The sequence below is a fragment of the Octopus sinensis genome, linkage group LG8 (assembly GCF_006345805.1).
Source record: "Octopus sinensis linkage group LG8, ASM634580v1, whole genome shotgun sequence".
Classification (NCBI taxonomy): Eukaryota; Metazoa; Mollusca; class Cephalopoda; order Octopoda; family Octopodidae; genus Octopus; species Octopus sinensis.
Genome location: NC_043004.1, coordinates 6,270,244 through 6,294,002, shown reverse-complemented (window position 1 = coordinate 6,294,002; position 23,759 = coordinate 6,270,244). Strand labels below are relative to the sequence as shown.

The following is a 23,759-nucleotide window of genomic DNA, read 5'->3' as shown; positions in this document are numbered from 1 at the left end:
GCTTTGCTGATCTTGCCCCGCCTCTTGATTTTGATAGCTTCTCTTAATTTCCTCAAAAGTGAAACATAATAGGCTCCTGTAATTGTGGTACCCTTTGCCAGGAAATCTGTCATCACTATTCTGTCCTGGTCCCAGAAGACTGTGAGCATGACCTTGCCAGCGGAGGGCTGCACCCTTGTCTTCTTTGGAGGAGGTGAGTCACGGTGTTTCCACTGCATTGACTGGGCTTTGGTCTCTGGATCATGGTGATGGACCCAGGTTTCATCCTGTGTAATCAGTCTTTTGAAAAATTTTGACTCATCTTCTTGGCACATCTCCAGACGCGTTCTTGCTTCTGGAAAGGTGTGAGCAACCTCGGAATCCATCTGGCAGACACCTTTTGCATATGCAAATGGTCATGAATGATAGTTTCCACAGACCCGGTACTAATCTTGACCTCATGGGCTATTTGGCGAATAGTTATGCGTCGATCTTCCAAAATGGCAGCCTTAACTTGACGAACAGATGCCTCATCAATGGCAGAAGGAGGGTGACCAGATCTGAGGGCTGTTTCCACAGAGTTCCGACCATGTTTGAATTCACGATGCCAGCGTTTTACAAGGTCATATGATGGGGCATCATCACCATAAGTTACTTTCATTTCATCAAAAGTCTCCCGTGGTGTGCGTCCTTTCAAATACAAAAACCCGGATCACTGCTCGACACTCAACAGGCTCCATTTCACACTTGACTCAGTTCAAACACCTGTAAATCAGAAACCACAATTAGTTCAGAGCTGTAATTTGCCACGTAATCTATAAAGATATAAATAATTGCACATGCAAAATTTCAGCAAGATCAAACAACTACAAGTGGGTCAGAGGCATTACTGAACATCCCTCGTAGATATTTTACACATGTGTACATATTCATTCATGCATGGTGATTTCACATTGGTGTGAATTGCATTTGAATAGAAAAAGTACTCAATACTGTTAGGCAGAGCTGACTCTGTGAGTTGCTATTTTGAGTTTCTCATTCCTGGTTTCCACGTTCAAAGAATGGAGACACAAGTAACCACAATGAAAAACAATTAGCAACTTGTGCTAACTCAGTTTTCAATAAACAATGTCACACATATTATTATATTATAAAATCATTTATATTTGAATATTGGCATCAAGAGTGGAGGCGCAATGGCCCAGTGGTTGGGGCAGCGGACTCACGGTCGAAGGATTGCAGTTTCGATTCCCAGACCGGGCGTTGTGTGTGTTTATTGAGCAAAAACACCTAAAAGCTCCACATTGCTCCGGCAGGAGGTGGTGGCAATCCCTGTTGTACTCTTTCATCACAACTCTCTTTTCCTGTTTCTTGAGTAATGCTACGATGGACTGGGGGGGGGGGGACACATGCGCCACAGAAACTGGGCCCATGAGGCTGGCTAGGCTTGAAAAGGGTGCAAAAAAAGAAATTGGCATCAAGAAGAGCGTCCAGCTGTAGAAACTATGCCAAAGCAGACAGTAGAGCTTGGTGTGTCAGCTCCTGTCAAACCATCCAACCCATGCCAGCATGGAAAATGGATGTTCAATAATAATGAGGATGATGATTATTTATGTTCATGAAGTGTATTTCCCTTTGTGTTGAAACAACTGTAATTAAGATTAAATATAATACTGTAACTTCTAGACTTTGACTTCCATTGAAATTTCATGTTAACTTGTTTCGAAAATAGCTTGATTATACTCTGTTTTACTCTTTTACTTGTTTCAGCCATTTGGCTGCGGCTATGCTGGAACACCGCCTTTAGTTGAGGAAATCGACCCCAGGACTTATTCTTTGTAAGCCTAGTACTTATTCTATCAGTCTCTTTTGCCGAACCACTAAGTTACGTGGACGTAAGCACACCAGCATCGGTTGTCAAGCAATGTTGGGTGGGGGGCAAACACACACACACACACACACACACACACACACATATATATACATATATGCGACAGGCTTCTTTCAGTTTTCATCAACCAAATCCACTCACAAAGCTTTGGTTGGCCCGAGGCTATAGTAGAAGGCAGTTGCCCAAGGTGTCACTCAGTGGGACTGAACCCGGAACCATGTTGTTGGTAAGCAACCTACTTACCACACAGCCGCTCCTTTATTTTAGTAAATTCCACATTCGTAGGTGCAGGCATGACTGTGGTAAGAATCTTGCTTCCTAACCACATAGTTCTGGATTCAGTTCAACTGGTGGCACCTTGGGCAAGTATCTTCTATTGTAGACTTGGACTAACCAAAGCCTTGTTAGTGGTTTGGTGGACAGAAACTGAAAGAAGCCTGTCACATGTGTGTATGTGTGTGTGTGCATGTGTTTGTCTCCTATCACCACTTGGCAACCAGTGTTGGTGTGTTTACGTCCCTGTAACTTAATGGTTCAGTAAAAGAAATTGCTAGAAGTACCAGGTTTAAACAACAACAAAAAAGTACCCAGGATTCATTTGACTAAAAATTCTTCAAAGTAGTGCCCCAGCATGGCCACAGTCCAGTGACAAACAAATAAAAGATGATTTTAAAAATTAAATGGAATAAATAAAGATCCTGTATTTCAACCGGAATCAAATTTTTAAAAAATGGTTAAACCATATTTTCTTACATTTTAGAAATATGCTGACTAATATTTTTGCGTTGGTTGGTTTAATTTAGACTCTTTGATAAAACCATAATTCCTGAAATTGTGCCAGCTATTGTGCTTGTTTTTTGTAGTTTCCATGATACTAGTGTATATAAAACAACTAATTAACTTCTGAAATATTAATACTATTTCTTGAACAATATTCCGATAAGCAGTCATGAATGCTGAAACTGTTTAATAATGTAGACAGTATTGATTCTTATGACTTATATCCTTCGTTTTTCTTGTGAAGCATATCAATTTTCCTCTGGAAGCATTTTCTTTTTACAATTTAAAATTTAAACTTACTTTGGAGATTATTATTAAAAAAAAATTACTAAAATTGAATTTGTGTATTTAATATCATTTCAGGTGTTAAGGTGGTGAGCTGGTAAAATTGTAAGCATGCCCAGTGAAACGTTTACTGGGATTGTGTCTGTCTGAGTTCAAATTCCACCAAAGTCGACTTTGTCTTTCGTCCTGTCAGGGTCAATAATATTATAAGTGCCAGTTGAGTACTGGTGTCACTTTAATCAACCAGTTCCCTCCCCTGAAATTGCTGGCCTTGTGCCAAAATTTGAAATCAGTATTGTTTCAAATGTTTTCTCCAATGTTTGACTGGTACTTATTTTATCGAGCTTGAAAGGGATGAAATGCAAAGTTGACCTCAGTGGAATTTGAACTCAAAACATAAAGAGCTGGAAGAAATACAGCTATACATTTTTTCTCAGGCTCTAATTATTCTGCCAATTAGCCATCTTATTTATGCTTTTATTATTAATATAAATAATTTGAGAGAAAGCCAAAATGTATTATATGTATTTAAAAATAACATGAATATTGGGGAAAACTGTAATAAACATCACTAGTTAAAGCAAAACGAACAGTATATAACTGTTTTGGTTGATAGTAATTTCATTGAAGAAAAAGCCTTAAGATAAATTATTGAAGCGTAGGAGTGGCTGTGTGTTAAGTAGCTTGCTTACCAACTACATGGTTCTGGGTTCAGTCCCACTACGTGGCACTTTGGGCAAGTATCTTCTACTGTAGCCTCAGGTCGACCAAAGCCTTGTGAGTGGATTTGGTAGACGGAAACTGAAAGAAGCCCACTGTATATATGTATATATCATCATCATTGTGTGTCTGTGTTTGTCCCCCCAACATCGCTTGACAACCGATGCTGGTGTGTTTATGTCCACATAACTTAGCGGTTCGGCAAAAGAGACCAATAAAATAAGTACTAGGCTTACAAAGAATGAGTCCTGGGGTTGATTTGCTCGACTAAAGTCGGTGCTCCAGCATGGCTGCAGTCAAATGACTGAAACAAGTAAAAGAGAGCAACAAACAAAAAAAAAAATAAAATCATATATCGCTTTCTCCTCTCATGCAGTAAGTAGTTTCTCCCAGACTAAAGCAGACTTGAATGGTATAGAAGAAGTTGGTCAGTGTAAATTATATATTTAGAGATTTGGCAACAACTAGAATACCATTTTTAGCTAGAGAGAAGAGAAAGCAGATAATACAATCTTTTTGATATCTTTTATGTTAAAGATGAACAAGAAGCTGTGTGATCTATTCTGGTTTATAAAGCAAAATTTAGCTATTGAAAAATTGTTTTTAATGTTGTCATTACATAGAAAAGGAATTAACTTGTATAAATGATATACTTGATCTTAAGTTGAGCCAACGTAAAAATAACTTATAGAAACTACTGAGAAATTAGAGCAGGAGTTAATGAATCGAAAACCAATAAACCTACTTGAACATTTGAAGATAGTTGGAGAGCTATTGAATATATTGATACAGATATTTTATCATCATCATGCTTGCATGAGATGGATGGAATTTCTTGAGGTAGATTTTCTATGGTTGGATGCCCTTCTTGTCACCAAACATTACTTTTTTCTATGCAAAGTAATATCCCCCCCCCCCCACTAGACAGGTTTTCACAGAATATTGGAAAGGAGTGACACTGCTTGTATGACAGTGATACTCACAACTGTCATGTGATGTCAAGACAAGGAGACACAAACACACTCACACATATGTATCATCATCATCATGGAAAATGAATGCTAAATGATGATGATGCATATACAGTGAGCTTCTTTCAGTTTCCATCTATCAAATCCACTCACAAAGCTTTGTTTGACCTGGGACTAAGTAGAAGACACATGCTTAAGTTGTACCTCAGTGAACTCAAAACCATGTGGTTTGGAAGCAAATTCTTGACCACATAACCATGCCTGTATCTTTATATACATGCATTAAATATTGATAGTTACTAGCTCTCGTTGCTGCTTTGCGAAATCATCTTTGATAAATTCTGAAAATCTGAGTTTGTAGTTTCATAATGGCATCTGCTTCAACAATATTCACTGATATCCCTCCACCCCTGATTGCCTTTGGCCATATAAAAAAGCAGAATGGAGAATAAAATGGATACTCATACAACCAACTGCTGCATGTCTGAGTGTACAATGTGCTTTGGCCTGCTCTGGATCAAAATGGAGTATAATTAGTCTGAACTGTTGGACATGGGAATAACTCTCTAACAGTGGAAGTGAAATGTGTGTAAGAAGCACATTTACTGTTGTGAGACTTGGACTCTAAATATGGATAACATGTGGCAGCAGAAGTGATGTGTGTTGTAGGATCTTCTGGATAGAGTATGAGGTGTTTTGGTACAGCCATTTAACTTTGCTTATTTGGTATTATTCAACAGTGACTTATCAGATGTTCTTAATGTTGTTTTACTCATTGTCTTTTATGCTCTTCTTCCCTCTCCCTTCCTCTCTTTATGTATGCGTATGAACATATTTCTCTGTGTATGAGGAGAAAAATGTTTGTCAATCGTGTTTGACTAATAAGCTGTAATGTCTTCCACTATGTGTGTGGTGTGTGTGTGTGTGTGTGTATATATATATATATATATATATATATATACGAGGTCTGATCAAGAAGTATCTGGACTGGTGCTATAGAAACAAAACTACAACACATACCAATTTGACATTTAATTTGCATTAGAGAAGTCCCCTTCAGAAGCCACACACTTAATCCACTGCTATTTCCATTTATGGAAGCATTCCTGGAACTCGTTTTCTGAGAAAGTCAGCAGCTGCCTTATCACATTAACTTTGATTTCCTTGACATCCTGAAATCTTCTTCCTTTCAAGTGGGATTTTTTTTTGGGAAAGAGGAAAAAGTTGCAAGGGGCAAGACCTGGGGGAATGCTGTACCTAGCCAAAATCTGTTGCACAAGCTGCACTGAATGGGCAGGTATATTGTCAGCTGAAAGCAATTTTGGCACAAACTTGGCAGACACATGTCTCGTACCCAAATTTTCAGTGATTATGGACTGAACTGTAACTAATCTGCACGTCCTCTGATAACTCACGGATAGTGATTCGGTGATTTCCCCTCACAGCTGCATGCACATCTGTGATGTTTTTCTCAGTTCTGTTGGTTGCAGGTCTCCTAGAACATTGTCACTGTTGACATTTTTTTGGCTCATACATGCCTCCCTGTACACTTCTGCAACTTTGCATAGGCCTCTCACCAGGTATTGCCAAGCTTTTGGCAAAATTTGATGCAGAGTCATAGTCAATGTGACGATTGCACACTACACATGTTCCTTTCAAGCACTGCTGTAAACAGCAGAAGTGAGCTAGAATGTTAAAACTTAGTGTGCATGTACAGCAGAGTTCAAGGTCAATCTGTGCCAAGCAGCTTCACTCTGCATGCTTACATTTGTACATGCTGGCCTTAAATGCCAAGAAATAAAAAAATTAATAAATGTTCCTTCTCAAGCCATGCCAGGCTCATAAGGGCTGGTTTCAGTGGCGTAGAAATTCCCCACCTAGACGGGACACTGGTCTGTCACAGGATTACTCATTTTTGCCAGCTGAGTGGACTGGAGCAATGTGAAATGAAGTGTTTTGCTCAAGAACACAACACATCGCCCGGCCCAGGAGTCGAAACCACAACCTTATGATCATGTGTTCAACACCCTAACCACTAAGCCACGCGCCTCCACAATGCCAAGAAATACTGTTACCAAAACGGGTTCAGTGTCCAGTCAGCTATGCCAAATTACCAATATTCAAACAACTATACCCTATCTTTTCATTGTAATATTCTGGATGTACCAATGGAGGTGTTGCAGGGAAGAAAGGAGCTTAAAAAGTAGTTGGTAAATAAAGGTCTTGTGAGAGATAACTATATCAGTAGAGAGATATCTATATCAGTAGAGACATGTGATACAAATTCACAGCCTGTTGGCTGAATGGAAAAAGTGTCTAAAAGAATTTTTAGCCTAGAAGATATGTAAAGGAGTGGTGAATTAAGAATGTTGGTCATCATAGACAAGATGACTCATTATTGAGAGGAGTGGTAATATGTTATACTGTAGAGCTGTCAATATAGGAAAATGATAGTAAATGATAATGAAGAAAAATAAATTGATGTAAGTTGGATACAGTATTACATTTTATGCTAATGGAATATTGGATCTGAGTTTGATCTGATCATGTTGTTTAACTCTAGGTCAGCTGAGTCAAGCAAACTTTATAATCGAAGCACCATTTTCGTTTTAGATATAGTTTCTCAGACTACATTATCCAATGTTTTGACCACAGCAATATGGTTTGAGGAATTTGGCTGCTATTTCTGGCAGGTTGATTGACCACTGTCATGCCTTTTCATTGTTTTATTGTATGTATTTGCTAGATGAAATAGTTAGACTGCAACTGATATAAAACAAGGGCTGGTCATTAGAGGCATCAGTCATTGTAATGGTATTTTTTAATATATAGGTGCAGAAGTGGCTGTGTGGTAAGTAGCTTGCTTACCAACCACATGGTTCCGGGTTCGGTCCCACTGTGTGGCACCTTGGGCAAGTGCTTTCTACTATAGCCTTAGGCCGATCAAAGCCTTGTGAGTGGATTTGGTAGATGGAAACTGAAAGAAGCCCGTCGTATATATGTGTGTGTGTTTTTGTGTCTGTGTTTGTCCCCCCAACATCGTTTGACAACCGATGCTGGTGTGTTTACATCACCGTAACCTAGCGGTTTGGCAAAAGTGACTGATAGAATAAATACTAGGCTTACAAAGAATAAGTGCTGGGGTCGATTTGCTCGACTAAAGGCAGTACTCCAGCATGGCCACAGTCAAATGACTGAAACAAGTAAAAGAGTAAAGAGTATATCTTTTAGTCTGTGGAGGAAGGGCATCAATCATGACATTTTACAGTGCCTCTGGCACAAGTGGAAAAAATAAAGAATACAGTCAAAATTCTACTTGTTTTATGCTCAAACTGACTAGATCCGGTCTCTCACACCTTCCGTACAATGTCATTCTAAAAATAAATAATCACATCATTACAATCCTGAAGCACTGGACTAGATCTTAAAAAATCAAATACTACAAATGAAGTACCACATATACATAAATAAATACAACATGTAACTTTTTCAACCTAATACAAATGAATGTTAAACCAATGATGGCACGCAGTATAAAATATTTAGTGATTAATATGTTTTTTATATAATTACATTTAACTTGTCGAATGCAGTGTAGAAATAAAAAAAAAAAAATAGATGTTAAAGTAAAATTGTTTTCTCAAGCCCGCTTCCATATTTAATAATCAATTTCTTCAAACTCATAATTTATTCACATATAGTTCCTCTCTCTCTCTCTCTCTCTCTCTCTATATATATATATATATATATATGTATATATAATGATGGACTCTCCCATCAGTTTTGATGTATGAGGATCCAACAACCTACTCTTTCTTTGTCAGTCATAATGCCTATGTCGAATGTGTCATTTTAAGTCCTGCCAATGATTTGTAAAGAAGTCCACAGATCCTGTAATGTATATATTTATGCATGTGTGTTACTGTCATGTCTCTTTCATTTCCATTCTTCTGTGAAAGCCTGTCTGGTTATGGATAAATATTATCTTGCTTGGAAACAACTGAGGGTCAGTGACAGGAAGAGTATCCTTCTGAAAAAGAATTCGCCTCAACAAAATTTTGTCCAACCTATACAAACATAGAAAAGTGGATGTTATGATGACGGCGATGATAAATGATCATTCTTAAAATCCACATTATTGCAATTTTGTAGTAAAATCCTAAATGTTTGTAATTATAAGTGATATATGTCACTATAAAGTGGTAGACAAGAAAAAACGAGTAAATCTGAATTACAAGTATAAAATTATTCTCATCTATCATTTTCTTGATAGCAGAAATACATCTGCCTAATCTGTGGTAGCTTTGTAAAATCAACATTAAATTCTGAAGACTACTTGTATGATTTACACAACTGATTCTCACAAGTAATTAGATTTTATAATAAAATCTGATTGGAGAAGACCTATAGTTTTCAGTACCACATTAGACAATGTAAATAATAAAAAAAAAAAACAGTCATGTGTAGGCGTGGCTGCATGGTAAGAAGTTTGCTTCCCAACCACATGGTTCCGGCTTCAGTCCCACTGTGTGGCACCTTGGGCAAGTGTCTTCTACTATAGTCTTGAGCTGGCTAAAGCCTTCTGAGTGGATTTGGTGTATGGAAACTGAATGAAGCCTGTTGTATATATTTATGCATAGATCTGTGTGTGTGTGTGTGTGTGTACACCATTGTGCTTGTCTTTATCATCACTTGACAACTGGTGTTGGTTTGTTTACATCTCCATAACTTAGCAATTCAACAAGAAGGAACAATAGAATAAGTGCCAGGCTTATAAATTAAAAAAAAAAACGTACTGGGGTCAATTTTTTTCAACTAACTCTTTATGGCAATGCCCCAGCATGTCTGCAGTCTAATGACTGTATGTGTTGACTGATTAGTGGTTCAAATCCCTTCATTTAACATCTACATTCCATTCTGGCATGGGTTGGACAATCTAACAGGTTCTGATAAGTCCAAGGACTGTATTGTGCTTAAGTGTCTGATTTGGCATGGTTTCTACGAATCTAGGACATTTATCCCCCCCTCTCTCATGGAACCCCCCCCCCCCCCCGCAAGGAAATTAGCCCTGAGGACAACAGATGATTTAAAACTTCTTAATATATTGGAGAGGAGGTAATTAACCAAGGCAGGTAATTATTGACGGAGGGAATTGTCCTATGGAGGTGGGGTAATTGTCCTGATATGGGTTTCTACAGTTAGATACCCTTCCTAAGGATACCACTGGATACCCTTAGGGTACCACCAGATACTTTTCTATGCCACCAGAACTAGTGAGGTGGCCATGTGGCTGCTAGGCTATGGACCTTGAGAAGTGGAGGCAACTTTGTGTTGGGAGATGAAGGAAAGGGACAGCAGGTTTTTGGTGTAGAGGAGTTACACGGCTACTCTCATTTAGGAGAGAGAGAGATCAGTTGGAGCTGCAAAGAGATAAGCAATAGTGATTCAGTGTCCAGGTACTGCCTCAAGGTATGAGGTGAGTAGAAGTGAATGGGGACAGGTGAACTATGAGTGTTGATCAGTGAGGTTTTCGAGAGTATATGGGGTAGCGAGAGATGGGAAAATGGGTAAAGAAAGGAGAGGTAAGTAGCAACTAAAGATTGGATAATGTTGAAGGGCGGATGTTGGTAATAATAGATAAAGGAAAGGAGGAATCACCAATGATGCACAGGCTGGTATAGGGGGGAGGTTGTGGGATACAGAAGAGAGCAGGAAGAGGAAGGAGAGACTAGATGGTAATAATGACATAATAGACAAGAGGACGAGAGGGGAAATGACATGTGGTTGGGTAGGTTGCCGGAGACAGGGGAGAGGGTGGCAGGCATTTTGCAGGAGGAAAGGGAAAGACATGTGGAGGCGGTGGTTAATTTGTTGGTTCAGTGGTGGTAGTGGGTGATCTATGTAAAACGTCCGTAGAGGGAACGGTTTTTAATAATAGATGAAGAAAGAATAAGTGAAATGATTTCCGTTAGCAAGAAAAGTGGTATCGAAGAAGAGTTGCAGTGAGAGAGATGATGCATGGATGGGAAAGGGGGTGATTTGAGGAGGAGATTGGGTGAAGGACCAAAAACATCTATTCTTTAAATTAATTCAAACATACAAAAGCATTTCTTATATTATGAATTTGTCATATGTTGTGTAAACATTGTTTGGTATTCTTTTCTTTTGTTCTTTGACTTGTTTCAGTCATTTGACTGCAACCATGCTGGAGTACCACCTTTAGTTGAACAAAATGACCCCAGGACTTATTCTTTGTAAGCCTAGCACTTATTCTATCGGTCTTTTTTGCCGATCCGCTAAGTTACAGGGACATAAACACAACATCGGTTCTCAAGTGATGGTAGGGGGACAAACACAAACATATATATATATATATATATATATATATATATATATATACACACACACACACAGTTCTTTCAGTTTCCGTCTATCAAATCCACTCACAAAGCTTTGGTTGGCCCAAGGCTATAGTAGAAGACACTCACCAAAGGTGCCACACAGTGGGACTGAACCTGGAACCATGTGATTGGTAAGCAAGCTACTTCCCACACAGCCACTCCTGCTCTGTGTAGCTATTATATGGTGAGCTGGCAGAATCATTTGCATGCTAGACAAAATGCTTAGCAGCATTTCATCTGTCTTTGGATTCTAAGTTCAAATTCTACCAAAGCCAACTTTTCACCCTTTCAGGGTCAATGAAATAAGTACCAGTCAAGTGCTGGGGGTTAGTGTAATTGACTAGCTCCCTTCTCTCAAAAACTGCTGGCCTTTTACCGAAGGTCGAAATCATTATTTTAAGTTCCATAATGTGGCAGCAAGCTGGTAGAATTGTTGGTGTGTCTTGTATTTCTTCCAGCTCGTTTATGTTCTGGATCCAATTCTTGATGGAATCAACTTTAATTTTCATCCCTCCATTGTTTCTTATTTCTTTACTGCCCACAAAGGGCTAAACATAAAGGGGACAAACAAGGACAAAGGGATTAAGTTGATTACATCGACCCCAGTGCGTAACTGGTACTTAATTTATCAACCCCGAAAGGTTGAAAGGCAAAGTCGACCTCGGCAGAATTTGAAACCAGAATGTAATGGCAGATGAAATACTGCTAAGCATTTCGCTCATCGCATTAACGTTTCTGCCAGTTCGCCGCTTTCATCCCTCCATCATTGATGAAATAAAGTACCAGTCAAATAATGGTATCAATTAATCCCTCCCCTCAAAATAGTTGGTCTTGTTCATAAATTAAGCTTCAGGTCAGTGCCGATCAAACCCACATATGATTGGAAGTATTCTTATGGCTCCCCCTCCTCCTTTTTCCCTAGTAATTGAGTATTTAGATGTAAAGATACATATCCTAGTGATTAGGATGTTGCACTCACGATTGCAAGATTGTGGTTTCAATTCCCATATTGGTTAATGCATTCTTGAATATTGCGATCTTGGTCCCTTATGCACCTTGGAGACTACGTAACTGGCCCCTATGAGTCTTAGAACTCGAGACACTAATGCCCAGGGATAAATAAAGATTATGTATTCTGACCATTTATATTATTATCTTATAAATCCTTATTTTTAAGATAGTAACACAATTTGTTGGAGATTTTTGACTACTATTTCTAGCAGGTTGAATGACCAACTTTATAGAAGCTACCCTCATTAGTTCTGTTTTCCTAAATTTTTGGGAAATTACCCCAATTTTGAAAAACTTCATTGAATCATTGATCCAGTTGTTGTTGTTAATAAATAATAAAGATAAAGAAATCATTATTATTATTATACCAATTAATTTTCCTTCCCTTCTTTGCAATTTTAAAGAAGATAATATTTCCTTCAGATCCCTTTGGCAATTCTCTTGAGATATTTTTTTAAGTGAAATGGTTTTCTTTGTATGACATCTATCAAGAGAAATGAATAAATGCTCTATTTTTATTAATAATACTGTCCCATTGATGGGGCTGTTGATATTGTTTTGGACTGGAATCTAAATGCTTTGTCAAAGAATCAAAATCAATAATATTGACATTTGATTTTGTAGCCTTGTATTTGTCTCCCTTTTTTTCTTATATTTGTTGAAAGATTCTCTTTGAATTATAATTATTTAAGAATGTTGTTTCTCTCAGATGAAGATTGTACATGCAGCAGCAGAATTTCAAGTCAGCTGTTGTATGTTGTGGCAACATATTGATATGTCAGCCTCTGTTTTATTGATAGAGAATGAGTGAGGGAGTGAGTGCACTGCAGAAGCAAGCTTCCACTTGCTGCTACATTGAGAGGACTACTAGTGCTGCTACTATTTATTATTAGTGGACTATCTATCTATATGTGATGTTGTTTCTGGATCAGGTAATCAAGTTTTTTTTTTCTCATCTATTTTGATAGTTTATATTGATATTTATTACAAAAAAAAAATGCATCTTTGCAAAGCCTTCTTTAGTTGATGCTGTCTGTGTAGATTATTAGAGTATGACATTTAGGTAAAGAAAACACTAGAAAACAAATAATTGCATCCTCTTCTGTACTAACAAAACTATCAGTCAGTCTACCAAACTGATTCATTTATGCTTTAATGAGTAAGCAAGCAGCTATCCACGTTTTATATAACCTGAAAGGACATCCAAGGAGAACAACAGGTTCTTTTTGTTTCACCAGTGACCTTTGTAACAAGCAGACATATATTTAAATATGTGCAGATCTGCTTCTTTCTCTTAGCTTGTGCTCGTTGTGTACATTGGCATAGTATTACTCACCGCCTACATCACTGCAACCACTGCCCTTTGGAGAGTGGTGTGCTACTGTAGTTTTGTAGTGAGGCTGTTTATTATATTTATTTTTATCATGGGGGTTATATAACTTTCTTCAATGTCAGTCATGCATGTGGGACACTGTTGCTGTGTTAAATATTTTTGATTAAGAAACCTACACTTCTTCCTGAAACCTACACTTTGAGTAAAAGAATGCTTTGTTTATTTTTTTCATTGAGACATTTAAAGATAAACTGCATTTTCCTAACTATTTACTTATTTTTCTTTAAACTAGAATATTTTAATTCAAATAATTTTCCATAATTGCACAAAATAAATTTTTTACCTGCTGCCTTTACATTAAAAAAAAAAATTTTTTTGCAAAATTTCTTCCCTTTTGTAATTATCAAAATATTATACTGATTGGTAGATTGCTTTATTTGATGATCACTATTATATTTAGCAGAAGTAGAACTTCAGCATTTCTATTTAAAAAAAAAAAACTCTGTAATTTGTATGAAAAATAAAGATACATTTGTTGTCTTTGAAAATTTATTTTGAAATCATTCTCAACCTTTGACAGTTCCTTGGGATGGATCTGCTGATATATCTAATAATAAGGCAATAAGGCTACTGAGGCAATCTGTTTATGATCTTCCACCTTCACAAGAGGTGACATTCAGGATTACAAAGCAATTTGCTTTACCCCATTTTGGACTAGACATATACTCTATGATGATTAGTACAAGGTCTCTCTGATGCAGGTTCAATTCATACTAAAAGTCAATTTTGTTTGCTATCCATTTGTAGGTAGCGATAAGTACCACTAAAATTCTGGGGAAAAAACAAACAAAAAAATCCTTATTTTTAGAATAAAGATTTAGTTTCTATTGAAAAAAATATATTCAAATTATTATTACTATTATTGTTTTTAATGCTATTATTATTTTTCAGTAGTCTTATTTTTATTGTGTGCTTTCATTGCACTATTGAATGCAGCTCTGCACTTTTGGTGTGTGCAGTGTTTTGTTTTGGTTTTTGTGTTTTCTGTTGCATTGATGGCACTCCGCATAATGTGTGCAGTGTCAAACGATGCTATGTTTTGTATATTGTGCTTATTTGTAAGTGCTGAGGTTTTGGTTATATATTTGTCTGCATCTCTTTTTTAAATAATTCCCAAGGCACATTTCATTATAAGGACTATGTCTCCATACTCTTTTTTTCTGGTTAATTCTGTTTAGATCTTTGTATTTAAATAATTTCTCCATTTCTTTGAGAGATAATCATCATCTACTGTGGTTAGGGGGCATGTTTTTCCTAAGTGATTTTTGATAATAATATCTGACTTATTATTAAGGCGGTGAGCTGACATAATCGTTAGCATGCCGGGCAAAATGCTTGGCGGTATTTTGTCCATTTATACATTCTGAGTGCAAATTCCGTTGCAGTTGACTTTGCTTTTCATCCTTTAGAGATTGATAAATAAGTACCAGTTGGAGACTGGAGGTTGATGTAATCGACTTGCCCCTCTGCCAAAATTAAAATTTATATTTGGCTTATTATTGTTTATCATGTTGGCAGAATCATTAGCACGTTGGACAAAATGCTAAACAGCATTTCTTGTGACTCTTTACATTCTGATTCGAATGCTATCGATGCTGGCTTTGCCTTTCATCATTTTGGGATCAATAAAAAAAGTTCCAACAGAGCATTGGGGCTAATGTAGTCAACTAGCCCCTCCCTACCAAATTTCAGGCCCCTGTCTATAGTAGAAAGAATTATTATCATTATTATGATGGCAAACTCATTAGCAGTTCGGACAAAATGTTTTGTGGTATTTCTTGAGGTTGAGTTTGTCTTTCATCCTTTTGGGGTAAATAAAATAAATACCAGTAGAGCACTAGGGAATCTAAATGATTTCCACCTGCCCTCAAAATTGCTGGCCTTGTGCTAAAATTAGAAATTATTATTATTATGGCTAACTGGTAGAAGTGTTAGCACACATTGGAGAAAATACTTAGCAGCAGTTCATTCATCTTTAGGTTCTGAGTTCAAATTCCACTGAGGTTGACTTTACCTTTTCATCCTTTTGAGATTGATGAAATAAGTACTGGAGTCAAAGTAATCGACGATCCCTTGTACCTATAGTAGAAAGGATTATTATTATTATTATTATTGTAAGGCAGGGAGCTGGCAGAATTGTTAGCACACTGGGATAAATGTTTAGTAGCTTTTCATTTGTCTTTACGTTCTGAGTTCAAAATTCTGCTGAGGTTGACTTTACCTTTCATTCTTCCATGGTTGATAAAAGAAGTACCAGTTAAAAATAGTGGGGGAGTCGATATAATTGATTAGCCCCCTCCCTCTTGTGCCTTTAGTAAAAAGGATTATTATCATTATTATTATTATTATTCAGTTAAGGGAATTGCAGACTTTGTTTTTTTTTTATTGCTAACTGGTTGTTGGTCTTATTCACATTGGTCATTAGATAAATACTTCATAACACAAGTAATTTTTTTGTCCTTTTAAAATGTGGCTTTATTGCAAAACAACTATTTACACTGAAATAAGATGTAATTACATATTTATTACCAACAGCTCATAGTTCTGGCTGAAATAACTGTAGTAACATGCATTCATCTTTATCTACTTTATCTCTCATCAAAAATTCTACATCAGATATTTTCATAAATGTTTGTTGAGTTTTTATTGATTTTAGAGAGATAGAAAAAAAAATTGGCAACTCTGAAGACTCTAGTTATAGACCATCGTCAGGGAGAACCATTAATCTATTGGTTGTTGGGATACTGCTGAAGAACTGGTCTTCATTTGGCGTATTCATTCAGTAAGAGTGCTTTATACGATTGCTTGATTTGCTAGAAACAGCAACCAAATCTCCCTCAGATTACTCTTAACTTGTGAAAAGAGGAACGCATTGGATAAGATAATCAGAAAGAATACTTTGGTTGAGAAAATGTGTGGTCATGGCTAGAATGTCTTTAATTATAAGTCTACTCAATCAGGGATGTCCCAGTTATAAGTGGTATCAATTGGAGTGGCTTACCATTTGTGAATGTTCTTGTCAGTTTTATAGAGTTATAACTATTTGAAGTGCCAAGATGTTCCTACCTTGTGGTTCTTGTTTACAACTAGGTTGACTGGGTCTGTTTAGTGTTCAAAATCCTTGTCACAGACAGAACGCAATGCTTGGCCTGACAGCACTTTATGAACTGTTGCTCTTTTGGTTAGTTTTTGTCAGCTGTGTCCAGTCATCTTTGACTTAGTCTTGAAACTGTCTCAAGTCTTAGGACACATAAAACTGGACCTTAACCTGGCTCCCATGGTACATAAGTGACTAAGATTATAACACTTACTCTTCTTGAACAGGACACTGGTCTGTTGTAGTGTTAACTTCCTGGTTATAGCTGGAACTTATTTTCAGCTGAGTGAACTAGAGTAATAATGCAACACCCTGCCTAGTCTTGGAATCAAAGCTACAATCTTGCAATCATGAGTTGCTATTAATCACCAGGGCATGCATCGTCACATCTAAATACTCTATTCCTGAAGAAAGGGAGAGATAACAGCTGTTGAAATAACTTGGACCATAGGTGTATTTGATCGGTGCTGACCTGAAGCTTAATTTATGAACAAGGCCAGTTACTTTCAGGGAATTGAAACCATGATCTTATGACCACGAGTACAACCCTAACCACTAGGCCATGTGCATTCATGATCCAGTCATCTCTTGTCTATCATTTTGTGTTTATGGACTGTTGGATTTGTTAGTAACTTGAACTATTTTGAGTTTGGCCTCTTTGAAGTACAGATGATATTTTATTTTCACTCATCGACAGTATTTCTAAAAATACGGAACATTTAATGACTTTTAATACTTATAATTAATAATTAATTCCGACTAAATGCATGCTTTTTTGTAAATGATCACACAAAAGCCTCTATATTTATGATGATGTATGACCTTTATCAAAGAGGTTTTTTCTCTTTTTCCTTCCATTGAAGATAGGAGGTCGTTTTGAAATACTTCATTTCATTTATAAGTCCATTCTTCAAATAAATCAATTTATGTTACAATATCTCTAAAAACACACACACACAAGCACCCCATTCCCACACATGCAGTTGTAGTAATGTTATTTTCTATAAATTCAATACAGATTTCTGTTATCTTTATTTTTTAATCTTTTACTTGTTTCAATTGTTGAACTGTGGCCATGCTATGGCAATGTGTTCAAAGATTTAATCAAACAAATCGACCCCAGAACCTATTTCTTGAAATTTGGTGCTTATTCTACTGACCTCTTTTGCCAAACCACTAAGTGAGGGCCGTAAACAAACACCAGTTGTTAAATGGTGATAGGGGACAAGCCAAGCACAGGCACACACATACGTGTGTGTGTGTGTGTGTATATATATATATATATATATATATATATATATGTCATCTGTAAAAAACATAAGTCTGAAAGAAAGTTTCCGCACAACTTCTGTCTACCAAATCCACTCAGAAGGCTTTGGTCGGCCAGAAGTTATAGTAGAAGACACCTGGCCTAAGTGCCATGCAGTGGGACTGAACCTGAAACTGTGTGGTTGCAAAGTGAGCTTCTTAACCACACAGATATGCCTATCCCATTTATATAGGATTTATACTAATGTTTTAGTACTTCTACTTGAGTGAGTGGGGCTGATTAAACATTTCTTTTTTTTTTTAATTAATTTTGGATCACTCGTAACATGTAAAATATTTGTATAAAACTTACTATTTCTGTGCTGTTAAATTTTCATAATATATAATTGTACCTATATGGTTGGATCTCACATACTGAGTTGAAATTTTTAAATTATTCTTTGTAATTAATAGGTTAAAAACCGCCATGGAATGTCTAAAATAAAAAAATATATATATAATAAAGACAAGGAAAATAACTCTAATGCTATGTGATTGTTTATTTTTAGAATGACATTGTAGGGTAAGTATGAGAGGTTTAATGTGGTCAGTTTTAGTATAAAACAGGTTGAATATTTAGGTTAGATATAGTTGGTTCAATTGATGAAGAGTTATGGCAGCATTACATTCTATATTATTTTTGGATCAAAGCCAATAAGTGAAATATAAGACAATCTCTTAGCATTGTTCCTTAAGTGAAATCTCACCCCCAAAATAGTTTCTTAGCTTAATTAAAGTTTTATATTTCTAAGATGTTTTTCAGCTGTGATCCTTTGTAATTTTGATTCTTCATTAGCTTTAAGCACGTTAATTACTGGAGACCTATTTTAATGTTATTAGCTATTTCTATAAGAAGTTATTTCAAATGTTATTGTTATTTAATTAATTCCTAAATGGTAATTGTATATAACTACAGTAAAGGTATTTATCATTATTATTGTTATACACATTTAACATTCAAATTGTTTTAACAGTTGAACATGTGAACACACACACACAGAGTGTACTATTTGCTTGTCGGTAGGATCAGTAAAAATGAACTCTATCTAGCAAGAGATAAGTATCATTTAATTAATACAGGAGTCATATGTGAGCCACTTTGAGTTTCATGTTTGGTTAGTGCAGTTATCAGACAAGCTCTCAGAACATACTGTAGATGATTTGGCAAGAGTTCAGGCTCAAATGACATGGTTACTCTATGAGAAAATATGAGAAAAAGCAAGAATAAATAATGAGAAAAGAAATGAGAGGAAAATGTAAAGGGAAAGGGGGGATAAAGGTTACATCTCTTTAACCTATCAAATGAAGAGTACTCTTAATGTTGAGTGTTTAAATCTGAAAGAAATTGCCTAGTGGAATGTAGTTGAATGAGGGGAAAGACTAAAGTGCTTTAAACTGTGTCTGATTTGGTGAGTGGAAGGGGGCATCTTCCTGTTTTATAACAAAAACTTGTCAAAATGTATACATCTTGTAAAAGCTCCTGACTCAAGTTTAGGACAGTACAGCTCTTCAATCTTATAAGGATGAGTGTTCTTTCTACTGTACATTTAGCACATTTTTTATCCATTAATGTACAGTGTAACTCTCTGTATGTTGATATATATGACTGTATGAGGTTGGTGACTGGTAAAGACTGTATTTCATTCTAGATTCAAATTTATGAATCAGTTGGATATTATATAAGAAGCTAGACTTACTTAGCATTTCATCTCTAAAATCTTATATGACATATTACTACTTATTTAAGCCCTTCACTAACAATGGAGCATAGGCTGTCATCAGCTTTTCTCCACTGTTCTCAGCTCTGGGCTATGTTTTTTGCATTTCTCCAGTTGGATCCTTGCTTTTTCAGCTCTACTACTTGTATTGTCCTTCCCATTTCATCCTTAAGGGAAAACTTTCCTCTCTTAGGTCTTGTTGGTTCTGAATTGTCAACAATGCTTCTGTAATTATTTTTTTTTCTAGGTAGAGTAGTTGGTCCTATGTAAACCTATTTTCACTTTTGAGAAAGGGTGATTCAATTTAGTCTGGCCTCTATCCTTTGACCTGGTCAGCATAGGAGGGAGTTGCACTCCACTGGCATAGCTTTCAGTGTTAGAAGCACATGAACCTACCCCACACCAAGAACTGGATTTTGTAATGTTTTGCTTTGTGTGGTCTTGATTATTATTAGTGGATATTTTCCCCAGAAATGTAGCACAAATGAACTCGAAAGCCTGTCTTCAGAAACATGCCAGTGTAAACAACAACAATAATATAGTGTAGTTGTAGCCTAACTAAAATATTTATAATGAGTCATTTATTTCTGTTCCAGGATGTTTATCAACATCCTTTCTAACTATAAAAATTTTTTTTTAAATGTGTACAGCTGTACAGCATTTAAAAAAAAAAAATTGTTTTTAAGAGTAACAAGTACTTAGTTCAAGATCGTCAGGACTAAGAACCTCAGTATGCCATACCATATACTCCAATATATATATATATATATATATATATATATATGCTAGTGGAGCGCTAAGAGCACCATCCGAGTGTGAGTGAGGTCGTTGTCAGCCTTCGCTGGACTGGCTCCTGTGCAGGTGGCACGTAAAAAACACCATTTGAGCATGGCCGTTGCCAGTACCGCCTGGCTGGCCCTCGTGCCAGTGGCGTTAGGAAGGGCATCCAGATCAGATTGGAGCCTGGTGCAGCCATCTGGTTCACCAGTCCTCAGTCAAATCGTCCAACCCATGCTAGCATGGAAAGCAGACGTTAAATGATGATGATGATTTTATATATATATATATATATATATATATCCTGATTTAGTAAACCAACTCGAACTAGAAACAAATGAAAGGGTTGACCTTCATGCATTTTGTTTTTCTTATTTTAGAATTAAGAAAGCTATGATAAATCTAAACAATTTGTTTACTAAATATTTTACTTTTTACTGGTATTTTAGTAACTGTGCAAAAACAAGCTTTGCTGCTGGATGGGGTGGGTAGTAGGGTGTCAGCTGATGAGCTGATAGTTTGTATCTGTTATCATAACTGTGTTGTGTCTTCTGACAAATACCCTTATCTCTCCAAAGATCAAGTCTGCTTCACCGTAAATAGGTACCATGGAAGAATATAGTTCACTGTTGTTGGCTGGAGAAGTACTCTGTAATTTAATGAATCTTTTCATGTGTTTATATACATATTGCTTATGATGGTGGGTTAAAAACTATCTTTAACATCCTACCCATGGTAAGCTACTGAATATCTCTCGTGCATTGATACTTGGGATATCTCTTGAGCCACATGCTCCAATTATGACAATAGATAACACTGAAAACTAACATGTATACAAAAATGTGACTAAATCCCATAATCCTTAGTTATCATTGTGCTTTGATGAATAATTTATCAATTACTAATTTACGTAAAAAAAAAAGAGAAATTCGGTTAACTAATGATACTAGCTGATGACTTGGGTGTAGCAATTTTTAACCAAAATAATTGTATGTCTAATAGACAATTGTTGTTTATATTAATGCTGAATATGTTTGTGATTATAATTTTAAATGATTATTTGAACATTAATGAAAGTAATTATATGATAATTACTAACTCAATTGTTAAGTTACTAGTGGGATGGTAAAATGCTATCAGCTTGGGTACTATTTAGAAATAATGAACTGATGTTGTGGAAAATGATGAATATTGTAGAGAATATCAAATCATTTAAAAACCATTGATAAATTTCTTTGCTTAAAGATTTCACATTTTGTGCTTCTTAAGAGTAAAATATTACAATTTGATCTTTTCCATAAATAGTGTATTCTGTTTATTAAGCTCATTGACATTTGTGCCATCAAACATGATGGGTTGTCCACTGAGCAGTTTAATGAACATGATCATCACCATCTTCATTTAATGCCCTCTTTTCCATGTTTGCGTGGGTCAGATTTTTCAGTAACTGGATGCTCTTCTTGTTGCCAACCTTCACCTGTGTCCAGACAAGATATTTCCCATGGCCAGGCATGTTTTACATGGAAGCCTGAAATAAACAACATTGCTTGTATGATGGCAATGTTCACTTACAACCAGCACGTGATGCATTGGCAAGGGCGTGCATGCACACACACACATTATACAAAAGAATTTCATGTGGCTGCTTGGTAAAGACTCCAATCTTTAGTTGTTTATAGATATGCTACCACAACTGGAATTTTTTTTTTTTTTTCGATAAACTCATGTCAGCCCTGAATATGAGTTAGGTCCATATTCCAAGGCATTCCAACCATGGTCAGCTTTTCCTCACAGACATTGTGTATTCAGAAGGAAATTAATTAGTGTGCTCTTCTTTTCCTTTTCAAGATAAATGGATTAAAGTTTAGAGAAGATTTGACTACTGCTATTTCCAGCAGGTTGAACAACCACGTTCACACACACGCACACTAAGGGTCTTCTGTACAGTTTTTATCTATCAAATATTATTGGCAAGATATTCATCAACCTGAGTATTTAAATAAAACATTTTATATGAAATAGCTATTGGGGGCTTGTTCTCAGAATTTCTATTTTCATCGGATATTTTCACTATTTTAAAAACTCTATTAATTCAACATGATTCCATTTAGCTGATTAAAGGGACAAAACAAAGTTCTATTTATATTTTGAATTATTGATTTATGCACACACACACACACATGCACTAACAATACATAACCTGATTAATGTGATTGAACCTTCCATTTGTTTACTATTCTAGTAATAGAATATGACTGGGTCAAAGAAGACTCCTATTTGAGTACTACTCACATGTATCAGTCTCTTTTACACATACACATTCACTCACACAGATAACTTAGACTGCAGCCGAATGTAATGTCTCTTGGCTAATTTGCAATCATTCACTAACATAATGTGATTACAAGCTTGCAGATGTTGATTTCCTCTCTCTGTCTCATCTATTGCTGTTATAATTGCCCCAGCCCTTTTGAATTAATGATGAGGTCCAGGCGTGGTTGTGTACTTTAGAAGTTTGCTTCCCAACCACATGGTTTTAGGTTCAGTCCTGCTGCATGGCACCTTGGTTAAGTGCTACAATCCCAAGAAAACCAAAGCCTTGTGAGTGGATTTGGTAGATGAAAATTGAAAGAGGCCAATCGTGTGTGTGTATATATAATATACACATATACGTATATGTGCATGTTTGTGTTACTGTTATACAAGCAGTATTGTTCATTTCCAATATTCTACAAAAACATATCTTAGAAACAGGTGAGGGTTGGCAGCAGAAAGGTCATCCACCTGTAGAAAATCTACCTCAGTAAGCTCTGTTTGAGCCATGCAAGTATAGAAAAGTGGATATTAAAACTATGGCAATGACAGGTGTGTCCAGACCTCATCCAGTATAGCTTTACATTTGTAAGATGACAAGATATGATTTAGGGTAATTTCATTATTTTTAACAAGTTGAGTAACCTCATAGAGATTCCCTTGTTGTATTTGTTACCATTTTCTTTTTCTTTTCTTTTTTTTTTGGCATAATATATCAAGGATTGCATATCAGATGTGTTCATTTTTAGGAACACATTTGATATGAGGAAGCTTTGCTTGTTATTTATAATAGGTCAAGCAACAACAGAGAAGCTTCTCACCTGCTGTATGTAAAAGCAGTGAAAAGATGTCTAGCAAATCCAATATCTATTTTTGTTCAATGAATTCTGTGTCATATAATAGAATTTTCTGAAATATAAGGAACTAATAAATATTTCCAAGGTAACATACTGATCTTGTTACTGTTGTTTTGATATTTATAGAGCCATTTGCATTCTAACAGCTTTCTAAAACAAACTTGTTTCTATTTATGATACATTTATACTATATTATGTACGTGTGTTATGTATGTATGCTTATCAATGGGTTGAATATTCTGTTTGTATACAATGAAC

At 36.1% G+C, this 23,759-nt stretch overlaps 1 protein-coding gene across 11 annotated transcripts in view; it reads left to right on the top strand.

The window, feature by feature from the left end:
- Positions 1–23,759, top strand: part of LOC115214989 (trafficking kinesin-binding protein 1) — a 257,960-nt gene that overhangs the window by 90,395 nt on the left and 143,806 nt on the right. The window contains exon 1 of one of the 11 annotated variants that reach the window (XM_029784097.2): positions 12,828–12,970. The exons of the other annotated variants lie outside the window; for them this stretch is intronic. The gene's annotated coding sequence lies outside the window, so the exon portion shown is untranslated. Of the gene's footprint in view, positions 1–12,827; positions 12,971–23,759 lie in introns of those variants that run through there. 11 annotated transcript variants of the gene reach the window in all.